Source organism: Dermacentor albipictus, chromosome 1 (assembly GCF_038994185.2).
Source record: "Dermacentor albipictus isolate Rhodes 1998 colony chromosome 1, USDA_Dalb.pri_finalv2, whole genome shotgun sequence".
NCBI classification, from domain to species: Eukaryota; Metazoa; Arthropoda; class Arachnida; order Ixodida; family Ixodidae; genus Dermacentor; species Dermacentor albipictus.
In genome coordinates this window covers 466975820-466986920 of record NC_091821.1, presented here as the reverse complement: position 1 = coordinate 466986920, position 11101 = coordinate 466975820, and the positions used below count along the sequence as shown (strand labels likewise).

The 11101-nt window shown below is 49.9% G+C and overlaps 1 long non-coding RNA gene across 3 annotated transcripts in view; it reads left to right on the top strand.

The window, feature by feature from the left end:
- Nucleotides 1–11101, top strand: part of LOC139054814 (uncharacterized) — a 604407-nt gene that overhangs the window by 259690 nt on the left and 333616 nt on the right. The gene's annotated exons all lie outside the window — the stretch shown is intronic.

The window sequence follows — 11101 nt, the reverse complement described above, 5'->3', positions numbered from 1 at the left end:
TACTCTCTGCCAAGCTCCGGCCATGTAGATGCACGCTCTGAACACTCGCCCCCCCCCCCCCTCCTTGAAGCGGAATGCAAGACAGCAGCATTGAAAACTGTCAAAGGAAGAGGCAAAGAAAGCGCTCCTTTAATAAATAAATAACGTTCAGAAGAAGGAAACAATGAAAATTGCTGTTCACAGCACTGTGACAGTCTAAGCTGCTGTAGACACAATCTCTTCAACGCTATTCAATGCATGTTTGAAAGAAGTATTCAAGCTATTAAACTCGATAGACTTAGGAGTGAGGATAAACGGTGAATATCTCAGCAACCTTCGGTTTGCAGATGACGTTGTCCTGTTCAGCAACACTGGGGACAAAGTGTAATAAGTAATTGAGGACCTTAACAGTGAAAGTGTAGGAGTGGGGTTAAATATTCTTATGCAGAAGACAAAGATAATGCTGAATAGCCTGGCGAGAGAACAAGAGTTCAAGATCGCAAGTCAATCTCTAGAGTCCTGAGGTCCCGTTGCAGTCTTTGACTTTAGGACCCTCGTCTGTATATTGTCTCTTACCTACTCATTGTATTTACAGAATAATAAACTGAAACTGAAACTGAGTACGTTTACCTAGGTCAATTACTCACAGGGGACACTGATCATGAGAAGGAAATTTACAGAAGAATAAGAATGGGTTGGAGTGCATACGGCAGACATTGCCAGATACTGACTGGAAGCTTACCGCTATCGTTGAAAAGAAAGCTGTATAATCACTGCATTCTACCGGTGGTAACATCTGGGGCAGAAACTTGGAGGCTGACAAAGAAGCTCGAAAACAAGTTAAAGACCGCGCAAAGAGCGATTGAAAGAAGAATGTTAGGCGTAATGTTAAGAGGCAGGAAGAGAGCGGTATAAATCAGGGAGCAAGCGGGGATAGCCAATATTCTAACTGACATTAAGAGAAAGAAATGGAGCCGGGCAGGCTATGTAATGCATAGGATAGATAATCGGTGGACCATTAGAGTTACAGAAAAGGTTCCAAGAGAAGGAAAGCGCCTTCGAGGATGGCAGAAAACTAGGTGGGGTGATGAAATTAGGAAATGCGGAGTTGCAGCCGCAGTACAACATCGTATAACACGGCGCCACCACGCCCCTCCCTCTCCTCTCCCTGGTGCCTCGCAACTTCGGTTGCCTCGCGCGCGACGGGAGACGGCGCGCTTCCTGCCCGCTTTCCTCTCTTTCGCGCGAGCGAAATTGAGCCGCGATCGTCGGCTTCCCTGGCACGCTTTCACTCGCACATACAGCGTAAGGCGCGCGGCGACTGTGTTATCACCTTTGAACTTAATACGGAACATCACGGCAACGGCGGAAATGCGCTTGGAGTGCCCGTATAACTGTTATCGCAATAAAAACAAATGACGAACCTAGAAGAGACATATGCAGCGCAGTATTTCGAGTAAGTCACTTCGCTGTGCATGGGAATTCTACGTTCGGCCCTTGTTTTTTTACGTGCTATTACTTGACGATCATGGAGGCTTGCTTGCAGGAGTTCTGAGTGATTTTTCGTTTATTTTTACTGCTTAAATGTTAAAAGTATTTTCATGCAATATATAACAGAAAGTGGTATAGCGTGGTTAAATGATAAGAGAATTGGGCCTCTTTGCATGAGGACACTAGTTCAATCCCACCATCTGTGGGGCATTTCTTTTTATTGAAGAGCGTCGAAGCGAGGCAAGACAGGAACCTACAGCTACCGCCAGTTGCCTCCAATGAGGCGAACGATGATTTGTATTAAAACTGTTTGCACGTATAGCAGCCAAGTTAGCTATATCGCGTTCGCACGAGGCATGAGCCGCGTGTAATTCGACGCACTTGGTCGCCGTCACGAGGCGGCGATGGCGACGCTTGTACACTGCCATTGACTCAGCCTCGCGGCAACTCGCTGGCCATGGACAAACGTCCGGTCGCAGTTTCCATGCGCGGTCAGCAACGCAGCCACCACTGGGCATCCAGCGCAGGCTCTTCACGTGCCCGACAGCTTCGGGCAGCAGGACAGCCTACCGCACGCGCAGGCTCGGCCCAGAAACTTCAATAGCCGTTTCGCCAGCATGACTGCAGGCCACAGACACCGGCGTCACATAAGAACGACAGTGTCGCTTTGTCAGGGCAGCAGCAACCCGTGGACTCGAGCACGGCCTCTATTTCCGAAAAGCGTCTACACTGCCGAAAACCTCGGGTCACAGGAGCACGGTGGCTTTTGCAGCCGCCTTTTGACGTCTCAGCACCCGTCGTCAATGCATTCCCGTACCATCAGCGTCTCGGTGGCAAGCTCGTGCGCACTGACCTCGCATAACGCTACGCTTTGCACGAGTGATATAGTGTCCGTTTTCGTTGAGCATACAAAGAGACTGCCAACCCCCCGGCTCACCTTCTTATCCAAGGCGGCCTTTTCGTAATTTGTCATTCTTTGCACAAAATGCTGTTTTAATTAGGTTTATACGCACCCTGGCCACGACTAAGTTATTCGCACTTACCGAATATTCCGCTTATCAATGTAGCAGATGATGGTCCAAACACGGTCAAAGACTATGGTTCTCGTCCCGCCAAAACTTTATGGGGCTAATAATACAGAACTATATTGCTATTACTGAATGGAAGCTCACTAAGGTCCCAGCAATAGCGACCGCGGGAATCGAGCCCGGAGATAAACTGCGTTTCTTAATAGGGAAGCCTGCCTTTGATTATCTTCGGAGATTGCATATAAAGGTCAAAATGCGTTGGGTACAAAGAGCCACCGTGCACATGAATTTTAGACTGAAGCCACAGGTAACGGTCCTTGTTATTATTTTTTAATGGGGTTTTACGTGCCAGAACCACTTTCTGATTATGAAGCACGCTGTAGTGGAGGACTCCGGAAATTTCGACTACCTGGGGTTCTTTAACGTGCACCTAAATCTAAGTACACGGGTGCCTTCGCATTTCGCCCCCGTCAAAATGCGGCCGCCGTGGCCGGGATTCGATCCCGCGACCTCGTGCTCAGCAGCCTAACACCATAGCCACTGAGCAACCCCGTCGGGTAGGTCCTTTCTGCCGAACCTATCGTAATGCGGCGAATAGGATACCGCAATCGTCGAAGCCATTTTAAGGGGCAAAGGCGATTGACGCAATGTCGCAGCAGGCGTGCCGTGTGGCAATAATAATACAAGCTGCTGCCGGGAGTGGCACTTCTTTTTTTTATTGAGCAGAGAGGAGCTGGAGTGAATGAAGCCCGTTAGCCCGCAACACTTCAATAATGCTGACTCGGGAAACGAGAGCATTGAAAGAACGTGCGTCACTTGCTACTTCTTTTCTCTCTCCCTCTCTTCCGAAGCGAGCCATACAAGGGAGGACGCGGAGCGCATCTCTGACGACCGCGTCGTGTTACAACGGTGGGGACCTCCGAGTCGCTGCCTCGGATGCGGCTGGACTCGGCAATGCCCTTTAAAGAACGACGGTGAACCTCCGGATTCGCGCCTTCTTTTTCGGCGCCATTCGCAGAGAACGGAGGCGGCGCACTTGGAAACGAAAAGGGCGAGCTCGTGGGCTCTTTCTCTCTTTTTTCTCTCACTCCGAGGTTCGTGCGCGCGGCCACAAAAGGCCGTGCTGGCTGGATGGCTGCAAAAGAGATAGGAGAGCAGTCGCCGGCGCTGCCTCTGTGCGGGAGAAATAAAAGCCGAGAAAGAGGAAGGAAAGTGCGGGGTGAGGGGAGAGCGAGGGAGACCGGGGTTCCGACCCGGGTTCTTTCCTGTGCCGCGTCCTCCTGAGGCGCGTATAGCGGGAGACGTCGACGTGGCCGTCCTTTGTTGGGGAGACTCGAATGAAAAGAAGAGGAGGGGGGGTCGACACGCCGCCGACCGACCGACCGACCGAACCGAGAGCGCGGCGCTCCACGCCGAGGAGGCCTCGGCGTGAGTGTCTCGCTCCTTTCAGGCCGGAAATCCCGAAGCCAACTTTTATGAAAGAGGTCTTTTGCTACCGCCGCCGCTGCCTCTCTCGACGTCGTCCTCCTGCGTGCTCGCCCCCTCAGGCCCCTTTTCATTTGCGCGCGCGCCGAGGAGGGGATTTCAATGCGTTGTTTTGTGCGGGCGCATGAAAAGGCGCCGAGGACGGCTGGGGGGACGCCGGCCCATTGTCGACGGGAGAGCAGCGCGCGCTGCCGCTGCCGCCGAGGGAACCTTTTCTTCCCCCCTTCGTCGCCGCCGCCGCCAGCGTGAATGCACTGGCTGTGTGTATTGAAGTCGGTGGTCGACGGCGTTCATTCAGTTCTTATAATACAGTTGGGTACTCGCCTCCACCCCCCTCCGCCACCTCCCCTGGTCCTTTTCTCGGCCAGTCTTTTCAGTGGGGGCTCTCCTATCTCTCTTTGTGCGCCGCGGCGCGCGCGGGCGCGCGCGCTCTCTCTCCTCTTGTGTGTGTATACGCCAAGAGACAAAGCGCGCTGCTGTCCCCCCCCCCTCCAGCACAGCCCCCCCCCCTCGGAAAAGGGCACAAAAGTGACGCGCCGGAGATGCTATAAACGCTGCATTTGCTCCGTCGGAGATCGCACTGCGCGCCGGGCGTCGGAGCCGGACGGAGCGACGGCAGCAGCGGTGGCCACACGGCACACACCGGCGGCGTCACGGACGTCGTCGCCGCCGCCCAACGCTGCCGCCGTCGCCGAGATGCCGGACCTGGCACCCGTGTGTGCGAGTCTTGCTTGACCCTTGTGCCTCTATCCGTACGCTCCGCAAGCCCTCTTCAAGTTGAGCCCCCGGAATACTCGCCAACCGCTGCCGAAGCGACAGTAGACGGCTTGACCTTGAGGGCGCAGTTTTGCGCGGTGCCCTGTACTCGCCACTTTGTGTCCTCTTCACAAGCGTGTGGTCAGTGTGGTGTTCTGTGCGAGTGAACTCAAGCAAATGTGGAGTTTTCAGTTGGCAGTCCCGTCTTATGGAAGTTAATGAGGGGCCGCGCTCGCTCCAGATGAATGCGGCTGTCTTTGAGCCGCCAGCTGATGCGTGTGACTACGTGCGCGTGACTACGCAGTTTTTTAATTCTTCGGTGGCCCCACCCACTGAGCGTGTTCTGTGGGCATCGCCGGTCGTGTGTTTCGCTGCTGGAATAAATTTCGCTCCTTCTCTCTGTGGAACAGCTGAGCAAGCGACCGGTGCAGGTATCACCTGGCGATAACGCTCCTCATTGTTATTCATAAGGTGTCATGCATCCTTTCCAAACACATAGATATATATTTGCGTACCATGTGGCGGCAGACGAGATTTGATGAGGCAGTATGTGAGTGTTTGCGCCTGATGGGAATGTTGTTAACAAGATATGTACCATTTGGTTGCGGTTCCTACAGGAAGGAAGAACGATTTGCGCCCGCAAGTTTCAGTGGTCTATGTAATCGTGCCAAATCTGTTTTCAATGGAACCTAGCGGCTGCCGTCCTTCGAAGGATTTGAAATTCGCGCCGCGCTCAGCTCGCGCCTTTTGCCGCTTATGGTGCCATCTAGAAAGGCGAAGGGCGATTCAGGCTCTAGGAGGCGCTGGTGTTTTCGCGTCGTGCTTCTATTTTTCGTTGGCAGATGTTGTGGGTAAAATAGTTGTTTTTGCAAATTGTTGTGCTCATTGTGTGATTTGGATGTTTCCATTGACTATGAGGTAAAGTTCTCGTTGGTTGCGCTGACGAAAAATGTTTCTCGCGTGGAATAATCAGCGAAAGGCAATGGCACGCCTGCCATATAACAAAAGACACCCTCTGCAAAAGCAAATGAACAGCTTGTGCAAGCAATTGGGAGCAAGCCCGTGGAAACTGCTCGAGATAAATTGCACAACCAACGAGTGCAATCAGGTCCAACATTTCCTTTTATGTGGTTTGGCCCTCAACCGCATTCAGTAATTGCGACTTGTTGCGTCAAGGCTTTCGCCTTAGTCAACGGTCCGCATGTTGAAGTGTAACCTAACTAGATTGCAACACGACATTTTCTGCTGACTTTCTTCGAGGTACGGCGCTGATCAACGTTTGGTGACACACTCTTGCTTACAACGTATGAGGTGCTCAGGCGGAATCCTTGCTGGCCATACACAGTCCAGACTAGCTCGGCCTGCTACAACGCCACCGCAACTATATCAACCGACTACCCATCATAATATGTGTATCTAAAATGCTGGCCGAAGGTTCGAACTGGAGGAGGGAGGGAGCCATCGCCCGGCTGGAACTGTTTCCATCGGCTGTGCGAGGTAGACTGCGTGTCTTGCAGGCGCCCTGCTAGAAAATCGAATAGTGGGTTGATTATCACCTTTGAAACCACCGTCGTCTCACCAGTGATTACCCTCGAAACTATTTGGACGAGCCGCCTTCAATCTAAACATGTGTTTTTCTTGCTGTTGCAGTGATCGCGGTTTTTTATAACATTTTTGCTAACTCTCGCAGCAGGCGCGCTGTAAGATGCGCCAAACGCCTGCATGCACGTGAAGATTCTCTAGCCCTCATGCGCTTGGGGAAGTGAAAACAGCCGATGTTGCTAGAAGGATTTACATTGTCATGGATACATGTCCCCCAACATTTCGTTGCAAACTATCTTGTGCATTTCTAATCTTTACTACCGTTCTCTTTGCGTGCTTCTCTAATTATTTTGTCTGATTTCCCATCTCACTATCACAGCAAATTATATTAATTACATTACTTTTCCACGCACTTGACAGGCATCGGTTGAAGAGTGGTAGGAGCAACCTTTTTTATGTATAGGTAATTATATTTTTTTAGTCATTTACCGAGTAACTTGAAGACGCAGTTGTACTTTAGTCATGTACGTTCAATACTTGAATATGGATGTGTTTGTTGGGACCCACACACATCTGAGCTTATAAACAAATTAGAAAAAATCCAGAATAGGGCAGTTAGATTTGTTCTTGGTAATTATAGCCGGCAGCTTAGCATGACAGAAAGCAAACTTAAACTTAAATGGCAAGAGCTGAAGGATCGTAGAAAGCATATTAGATTAAAATTTTTCCACGATATTTATTATTCTAAAACAGGCATAAACCGCGAAAAATACATCCAGGCACCACACTATATATCTAGGCGACTTGACCACTGTCTGAAGGTCAGGGAATTTTCTTGTAGGGGTGACGTCTTTCGTTATTCTTTTTTTGTTAGAACTGTTCGAGATTGGAACAGATTGCCATCGACCATTGTATATATTACAGAAAATGATGCTTTTTACCACGCATTGAACTAATTTATTGATGTATTGTTTCAAGTTTGTAACCTCCCTGCTGTAATGCCCTACGGGGCGATGCAGGTAACTAATAAATAAATAAATAAATAATATAGTAATTATAGGTGATCGTATATAGGTGAACACAGGGCCGCCATAAAACCATTAGGGGGGCTTATGTTGTTTGCCAACTATAGAGCCTTTGATTACTTTTCTCTTGCGTGTCTGTAGAGCATCAACTGGTAATGTCGTTTCAACCGTGGTTCAGTAGCAGTGTCCAAGCTGCTATTGTCCAACTCTTTTTGAAGGCTGAGGCCCCTTCGGTTGGTTGACCGACAGCGTCTGAATATCGCTTGTTGCTGCACTCGAGAAAACATTGAAGTGCTTGTGGCGGACGAGTCGCGATGAGCCACAATGTTTATTGCGGGGGGCCAGCATGGCCGTAGATACGCTGATGAGGGCTTAAGAATGGGCTAATATCGCGACCGCCCGTTCGGGCACTGAGCCTGTTCTAACATGCGTGAGCTGAGCGTTGTCTTAGGCCCCCACACATTGACGAGGCGCTACATGCTTATTCCATGCGATAATATAACCATGCAGGACGTTAAAGTTTGCGCAGGATTTAAAGCCGAGCCAATCGTTTCTTTCCTTTCCCCTGGAGAAGATGGCCATTTGTGGGTCTACATGCTGCATTTATTTTTCTTGATAAATTCCGAAAGTTTGTTATCAGTTTGTTTCGAAAATCACACCTCCGTCGAAAGCCGAACTTGAAGTTGGGAAGCCTTCAATGTCGTCCTTTCTATGACACTGCTGTAGAGAAGATCTAGAAGTCGGACTTTACTCCCCCACTTGCTGTGGAGCAACCTGCATCAGTGCTCTTCCATATTTTGATGTTTTACCTGTGCCAACGGAGCACGTCGACTTTCTTTGCTACACTGACGTCCTCTCCTATGTTCTCGTTTAACAGCGAAAACCGAAATAAAGAGTGGTCATAAAAAAATTTTAAATGCCGGACTCGCCTGGAACAGGTCCGATATGGAGCATTTGCAGATGAAAATGTCCGGATTAAATCTTTGCTGCACTCAGCCACGTTCACACTGTGGTCTTGATATTCAAGCAGCAGGAAGCTTAGTTAAGTCAACAACTGTAGAAAGTGCACGCTGCTATCCCCACCGCTTATACAGCGGAAAAAGAGAGTTTACTTTGCACAAGATGTCGTTATACGCACGAACTCAAATTCAGCGCTCCAACTATTTTATTCTGACCTGCCTGAAGAGAGGTTTACTAGCGCTCGTTAAAAGTCTTAGGAGCCGATGACTCGAAATGTCAGTGGATCCGATCGCATGGTGGGATTGAAGGTAAGAAAAAAGATGGTGCTTCTGCAGGCGTATAACACTATCATGTGCCCCAAAATTGAAAGCTCCAAAGACTTTTAAACAAATTAAGGACGCAATCCGGAATCATTTTTTGGCGCTCCACGAAACTCAACGTCAAGCTCGTGTAGTTTAAGGACTTACTCGCGAAGACGCTACTCTGCTATATCGCATTAGAAGCAACTGTGCTTACACCCAGACCTGGTCGCTTATTACTCAACGATTCGCTTCTGCCCTTTGTGCTTTACTTGGTGAGATCGCTGAGGTGAAACTCTTCATCTGGTTATGCCCGCAGTATGACGAGGAAGGAAAGGCACTGCTTCACAGCCAGCAAAGGCTTTACACACGCACGCGCTATGAAGAACTAGTGTTCGCTGAAGGGCCCGCAGTAATCAGGAAGAGAGTGCTTTTCTTCGAGATGCGGAGTTGTGCGAAGTCTAGTGACATGCACCCTCGCTAAATATGCATGATATGCTGAGGCGGAACAACTGCAGGCTAAGCATGCCAGCCTAAACCCGCCTGCTGCTACACCGCCACCACCACCACCAGGTCCGCACATATTTCTTCTTCTCTTCTACCGCGGCGGCTTAGTATAGCTATGATGTTCCGCTGCTGATGGCTCCTTAAACCCAACCAGTCAATGAAACGAATCTTATGCTCAGCCCCCATCCCGCCCCCCCAAGAAAAAAACCCTGAAACTTCGCTTTTATTCCAAGGATGCATCGCCTGTCCTTTTGTCCCCCTTACCCCTCCCCGCCCCCCATTTTCAACCGCACACACGCACCAGATTGCACGCCCTTGCACGGCGTTGGCGAGTTTCACAGAAACAGATAGAGTGGGCCGTTCTTCGGCGTACGGAAGTATTGGATTCAAGAAATTGTTGAGTTACGAAAATAACATCGCTTTATGAATGGGTTGGGTTCATTGGTGTTAAGAAATGCTGTCGTAAATGCACTGCGCGCGCCTGTCTCCATGGTCACATGTAATCCTCAAGATTCAATACCCACTTTCGGCGTTTGTCATATCGGTCAGGGCGAGGCTCTATTGCCTGGCCGCATGTCTTTTGGTGTGCCATTTTGCACGGTCTCGTTGACGTGAATCTGACACAGCTGCCCTGAGAATACTTAGTGCAGCGGATGCTACGTAAAAGATTGATTTCCACTTGGCCTTCATGCTCACCAACGAGAGGCGCCTTGCCCGAACCTCGCTTTCAGTACCTTCAAAGATGATTCTTGTGCCTATATAGGGGGCCGTATAGCGTCAAACTATTCCAATGTTTTTTTTTTTATTCGAATCTCCTGACGTCAAATTTGCGTAACCGCCGACGCAAGCATCGAGCGGCCACCCGCGGGTTTGTCTGAACAAACCAATCAAATTCTGCCCTCGTTCATAGGAGGTCACTTTTGTTCGCGTGAAAAACGAATAACATTGCATGCGCTGAGCGGCTTGTCTTATCTATTTGGCTCACAAGAGGCGAGGAACATGCTCAAGTGGAGAGGGATTCGATGGGGCCTAGCCACTGCACTGAATATCGATAACCAGTTGAAGAGGGTGGTGCCGGCGTCTGCGATTGGTCCGCTTTCTCTTACTTAGCTTGTAGCGGCTTGTCTAAAATCGCGGCGGCGTGCAATGGAAAGCTAAAAATGCTACTAAAACGGATCCTCGCAAAGAATAGTTGGCAGAACTAGGTCGTAAACGTGTCGAAAGTTCTCCAAAGGGTCACACGGCCCCACAAGAAGTTTCATTACAGGCAAATAAACCAATGCTCTCCAGCAGGAGCGAGTAGCCAGTGCCGGAGCGATCGGCAGCAGCCATCTTTTATTGGCATGGCATGGCATGGCAAGAGCTTTATTTTAGTCCAGAGAAACTAGAGCCCGAGGGCACAAGCCCCCAGGCTAAGTCGGTGGCTCCGCCCACGTAGGCACCGGTGGGGCCAAAGGCTTTCCCGATGTCGTGAACTTTCCGGACGGCCAGGAGTTGATCTTGGAGGACTTCGCTGGATATGCGCCGACTCCAGTCATCCTCACTGTTGAGATCCGAAGCCCGCCAGAACAGCCAGAACATATGATCAAATAGACACGGAATGTGTCCACAACTTTTACATTCCACGGCAAAATCCTGGTCAATTTTCTTAAGCACAAAAGGTGTGGGATAAGATTTAATTTGAATCATTCTTAATGTGACTGCCTGAGCTCGGTTGAGCTTCTGATGGGGGGAGGAAAAAAACCTCCTGCCGTCCCTATAGTGTGAAGTGATCTCGTGAAAAGCCATGGGTCTTTGTAAGAGCCGCAGTCATCCTGGAGCAGTTCCTGATCTGATGCGCGGCATGTGAGATCTCGCACAGCAGAGTGAGCTTGCTCGTTAGGATTGCAGCCATTGGGGCTGACCGAGTGGCTCTGGTGAGCCGGAAACCAGACTAGGTGTGAGCTATCCATTTGGTCGTAATTATGAGTATTAATACTGTGTATAAGTAACTTGCGTGCTTCCATTGAGACGAAGCCGACTGAGTAAT